We start from the raw sequence: 5,883 nt of genomic DNA, 5'->3' as shown, positions 1-5,883 counted from the left end.
GCTTAGAACTGCAGGTGACCCCTAGGATCCAAGCGTGTGACAACAGCAAGCAAAGAAGCTCTCTGCCCAGCATCCCCAAAATGGGATGCTTCCAACAACCACGTGGCCAAGGGGGAATACCAACCTAGGGAAGCGTGCAGATGGAGATTCCAGTCCTAGCTAACATCAAGGACTGGATGAGACTGATGGAGAGATCCACACTCAGAGGATACAGCAAAGCTATGCCAGATTTCCAATACACAGCTACTCTGAGACAATAAATATGTGTAGTTTTAAGCCAGAAAGCATAGTGGTATGCTTTGTAGGAAAGTATCACGAATAAAATACAACACAAAAATTCAGACGAAATCACGGTAACAATACATGATACAATCCCTGACTAATTTCGGGGTATAGCATCTCATTGAAGCGTTTTAGGCTCTTCAGGTGAAAATTTTTGATTAGTTCATTGATAACTGATTGAAATCCTCCATCTTTTCTGGGTCAGATATATTGAGCTGACATTGTGGATTGAGTCAATTCATTCAACCAGTATTCACTGAATCCCCACTATACGCCAGGCGCTCTCCTAGGTGCTAAAGATACAAAATGAAAAGAAGTTGCCTCTTCGGATTGTTTACTTACTAGTAGCTGGTCTAATCCAATTAGCATATTTTTGGTAATATTGATAAATGTTTGGTAATTGCAAGCCGGCCTATGGCCCTAATCTACAGATGGAATAATGAGAACCAGTAACCTATTTTTCTTATTATTCAGTCGATGAAAATCCTAATGCATAGAAAAAAGTGACAGAAGGAGAGTTGCAATATGACAAGCTCGTGTGATGGAAAAATGACCAGTATTTCATAAAAAGAACTGGATCGTTATTCTTGTTCAGATTTGCTAACCAGAGGATCATGGAAAATTTTCTGGAACTTTATTTTGTTTTACGTGTCAGCTGCTGTGCAAGGCAGCTAACTCTATTTGCGTACCTCATCTCACACTACCATTTCCACCCTTGGAAAGAAATACCTAGAACTGTCCTTATAACTAATTCCTTCCCTTAGGAATTATTTTACATATTTAGAGAGAATTTGTTCTTGTGACTTCTGTCCTAAAGATATCAGTATATCCAGTCCAAGATGTTTTCTCATTATCGGTATTTGAACTGTCATAAATTTACTCTGCCATGTGCGATCAAGAATACCAGTTAAGGCTTCAAGGCCAAGAACATACTTTTCCACCTGCTAGCTCACACATATAATTCTTAAAGGATGGATTCCTCAGTTCGAAATTAAGTTTAAAACGCAGAGTTAATTGCTGAGCTTTTCAAAGAGCCAATTTTTGGGTTTATTTTCTCTGTTGTTTTTTAATTCTGTTTCATTTCCTTCCTCTTCAATCTGTATTATTTCTTTACTGCTACTTTAAGCTTCGTTGGCTCTTCTTTTTTTAGTTCCATCAGATGAAAAGTTAGGTTATTGGTTAGAAATCTTAATTTATTTATTTTTTTCATACAGGCATGTGTAGATGTAAATTTCCCTATAAGCACTGCTTTATCAGAATACGATTTTGGCACGTTGCATTCATTTTTTTTTTTCATCTCAAGTATTTTCTAATTGCCCTCGTGAATTGTCTTTTTACCCATTAATTATTTAGGAGTGCGTGTGTTGTTTAATTTCAACGTATTTTGTGAATTCACAAATTGGTGAATTATCAATTTCTAATCTTTTTCCATTTTGGTAGAAGAACATACGTTCTACAATTTCAATCTTTTAAAATCTGTTGAGCCTTATATTATGGTTTAACACATGGTCTGTCCTGAAGTATGTTTCATTTGCCCTTGGGAAGAATGCATATTCCAATGCTGCTCGGGGGAGTGTTCTGTAGATGTTTGTTGGGTCTAAAGAGATTACAATGTTTTTCATGGCTCCTATTTTCTTGTTAATCTTCTGTCAGATGCTCTATCCATTATTGAAAGTGAGGTATCGAAGTACCCAAATATTATTGTTGAATTGCCCGTTTCCCCTCAATTTAGATAGCTAGGTATATTGACTTAGATAGTCCTGAAATCTATTACACCCTCTCTCTGGTCTATGTTCTTTAGAAGTTTAAATATTTTATTCAAATTTTGAAACGTTAAACTATTTGTATATAATCCACAAAATCTTCTAGGGTTGCCTGGGTGGCTCAGTCACTTAAGCGTCAGACCTTGGCTCAAGTCATGGTCTCGAGATTTGTGAGTTCAAGTCCCACAGTGGGCTATCTGCTGTCGGCACAGTCTGATCCTTGGTTCCCCTCTCTCTCTGCCCCTCCCCTGCTCTCTCCTTCTCTCTCAACAATAAACAAACATTAGGAAAAAAAAAGACAAAAAAGCATACAGTCTTATAAATAAGAAAATATAATTATCGAGACCATGTAGCATATTATAATATTCTATATTCAATTGACATTTAGTATCAAAATGTCTATAATAAACAAACAAGAGAAGTATCTATTAAAATAAATTTACATCTATGGGCCCAATAACTCCCACTCTATTTGATGTCTCACAGCCCTATAGCTCACATTCTTGGGAGGTATATATTTCTATCCTCTATAGGACACGAACACACAGAAATAGGGTGTTGTTGATAAATTCTGCACTATGTCCTGTATGGTTTATTGTTAGATATAAACCTCATATATGCACATGGATGCACATTATTTGAATCATATGAATTCTTGGAGAAAATAATAAGTACTTACAAATATTTGGGTGCCTCTTTCCACCCCACCCTCCCCCCAAAATTCTTGGGTATATGAAGCAGTTTTTCCCTGCAGGCGAGACCTGGTATCTATTTTCTCTTTGTATTTGTTTGGTAGCACAGATTATCCAAGTCTCCATCATCCAACCAATGATAAGATTATTCATCTTCACAGCAAAAAAGGGATAGGTTATTAATATGAAAACAAAGATAAATGGTATTTATAATTGTTGTGTAGAGCTCCAGCATCTGACACTCCCATGGACCGTTGTTAAGTTTTTATTTGCATTGTTATAGATATAATAGATGTCCAGAATGTATAGATGGGTAAGGCGGCCATATTCCACACCTTGCAGGGGTGGGAAGCACCATAAAAATCCTAGCAAATGTACATGGCATAATGGAATTGCGCCGTGTCCAACATATGTATTGTATGCTATGCTCTGGTGTACTTCCAGCTTATTATCAGACTCACGTCCACGATGCCTTGAAACTGTTCCAAATTTTGCTTTTAATTTTAGTTGTCTTGGCTTGCAACATTGATTACAGATTGGAGAATACTTTTCATTTCGATTTTTGGCTACGCTCGAGGGAGTCATGTTTTTTTTTTATTATGAAAAAGACTTTGGGCTGTTATAATCTACATCCTTTCTACTTGTTTTGGAAGTCAATTAATTTTACCCCATCCATGAGCAGCACTTAAATTAGGAATCCATCAAAAAGAAACTGAAATGGTTTCATACCATCTCCCATCCCATCCCACGTATGACCCTCGATGGGCATTTGTGCATGTCCACTGAAGACATGTGACAGATGGGGAGGCAAAAATTGATTAATGACGGTACTAACAGAAATGGGAGGCCATTACCCCTTGGGTTCCCCTGACGTCCCTTAAGAATTCAGAATGAGTCATACTCCTCGTGTTGCATTTATAATCCCCTAGATAAAATGTTGTAGTTCTAAGCTCCTCTTGCTATGGTGAAGTGATACAATAAGTATGTGCATGTGCACATATATATGATAATGTTCTAACTACATAACATTCTATTATATACATTATAATATGTATTTGTACAATGTTTTCACTCGCAATAAAAGTCAGTTACCTAAATCCTACGGCATGCCTTGGGATTTAACTCATAAAACCTCATTATTTCTTTCTGAATGATTCTTTCTTTCCATGCATATAGAGCACATTTGACCATAGTATCTTGTCTGTATAACCAGATGGCTCATAAATAAATCATTATAGGATCTAAGATCCCAGGTTCTTAAATATTATGTTATTTCATTTATCCTACATTTTAACTGGCTGGGTGCTACTATGATAAGATACACTCATGTAATATTAATGAAAGTTTAAAATGAAAAATCTTCTTTAAAAATAACACAATTTACTGCGTAAATTATTACATGTGTTACTCTTCAATAGATATCATGTGCCTTGTAATTTGAAAGCAAAGACATTGAGATAATTATATGCTTTGTGAAAATATGTGGATAATTTATTTATCTAAATCTATTTATCGTCTTTCTCTACACCTATTTTTCTTCCTATCTCAACTTCTGCATAATAAGAAACTTCTATAAAAAGTGAAATACAGAAAGACTTCAAATAAATTATATGTCACTTTTCCATTATAATGCATATTTTTCCTAAACACCAAGATAGAGTTGATTTTCATAGACCTCTTTAGAAAACAGCTTCTCTACTCAGGAGATGTTGTGTACAGTGAGTAGAATAACAGGTTCAATAAAGATCTGATGTTCTGCCAAGTGTGTTTATAACTCCTTAAATTCACATTTTCTCTGACTTTGAAGGGACTTTTTCCACATTGTGGAGTAGGAATACAAAAGCTTGGGTTCAAATTATGTCTCGACTATTATTTTGGGACTGAGACCTTCAGCACATTAATCATTCTCTTTAACTTGGGCTTTTTCGTATATAAAATAACAATAAGAAAACCTACATTCCTGCATTGTTCTCAGTATTAAACAAGAATAGGGGCGCCTGGGTGGCTCAGTTGGTTGGGCGCCTGACTTCACTCGGGTTGTGATCTCACAGATCGTGAGTTCGAGCCCGGTGTCCAGCTGTGTGTGCTGACAGCCCAGAGCCTGGAACTTGCTTCAGATTTTGTGTCTCTCTCTCTCTCTGCCTCTTCTCCACTACGTTCTGTCTCTTTCCCTCAAAAATAAATAAGCATTGTAGTTTTTTTTTAATGAACAAAAACATATATAAAGCTGGCATAATACCTGTTGCACAGGAATACATATTAATTCCTCCTCCACTGGCTCTATAAAGTAGGAGTATGGGATCTCATTTACAGAGTTATTGTGTATAACAAATAAGATTATGCATATAAGACAATTTAAACGGTGCTTTGTGCTAAATAAATGATTTCCCTGGTTCCGCCTTCGGTTATGGATAGATGGATAGATGATAGATAGATGATAGATAGATAGATAGATAGATAGATAGATAATCAGTTGGGATGATGTTTCTTCCTCAAAATCTTCCCTAGACTAACTTTTCTAAAGTAGAAGTTAAATACTTTTGTACTCATGTTGAAGCACGCGTGAGTTTCCGCTAGAGTATTAAGTGTATGACATTATATTTATCCATTTATCCATTCACACGTGTTTATTTTTATTATAAGATGTTATACAATATTTATTTTTTATCTGTATTTACATTTTCCCAGGGCCACTGTTAGTTCCTAGGATTTTTGTTTTGTTTTGTTTGTTTTGTTTGCTTTTTTCTTGTAGCAAAAATTACTATCAAACTCCACTCTTTGGGCCAGAGATCTTTGTGGAGATAGTGAAAGTCTTGCCACTCATGTAGAATACTACTGACACTTGTGAGTTCATTGGCCAACCAGCAACCTCAACTACAAGTCCTAACAATATGTAGCCTAGGATGTGGTGTGTGTGTGTGTGTGTGTGTTTAATAAATGTTTATTTATACTTTTGAGAGAGAGAGAGAGTGGGGGAGGGGAATAGAGAGAGGGACAGAAAGAATCCCAAGCAGGCTCTATGCTATCAGCACAGAGTCGAACGTGGAGCTCGATTTCATGAACCGCGGAGTCATGACCTGAGACGAAAGCAGGAGGCAGACACTTAACCGGCTGAGTCACCGAGACGCTCCTGCAGCCTGGGATGG

General features: G+C 36.5%; 1 non-coding gene across 1 annotated transcript; it reads right to left on the bottom strand.

The window, feature by feature from the left end:
* Positions 1–5,481: 5,481 nt before the first annotated feature.
* Positions 5,482–5,635, bottom strand: LOC115526793. Its single transcript, XR_003972760.1, has one exon. It is a non-coding gene; the product is annotated as a small nucleolar RNA SNORA62/SNORA6 family (small nucleolar RNA).
* Between the last annotated feature and the right edge of the window lie 248 nt (positions 5,636–5,883).

Source organism: Lynx canadensis, chromosome A1 (genome assembly GCF_007474595.2).
Source record: "Lynx canadensis isolate LIC74 chromosome A1, mLynCan4.pri.v2, whole genome shotgun sequence".
Taxonomy (NCBI): Eukaryota; Metazoa; Chordata; class Mammalia; order Carnivora; family Felidae; genus Lynx; species Lynx canadensis.
This window is presented reverse-complemented; position numbering and strand designations above follow the sequence as displayed.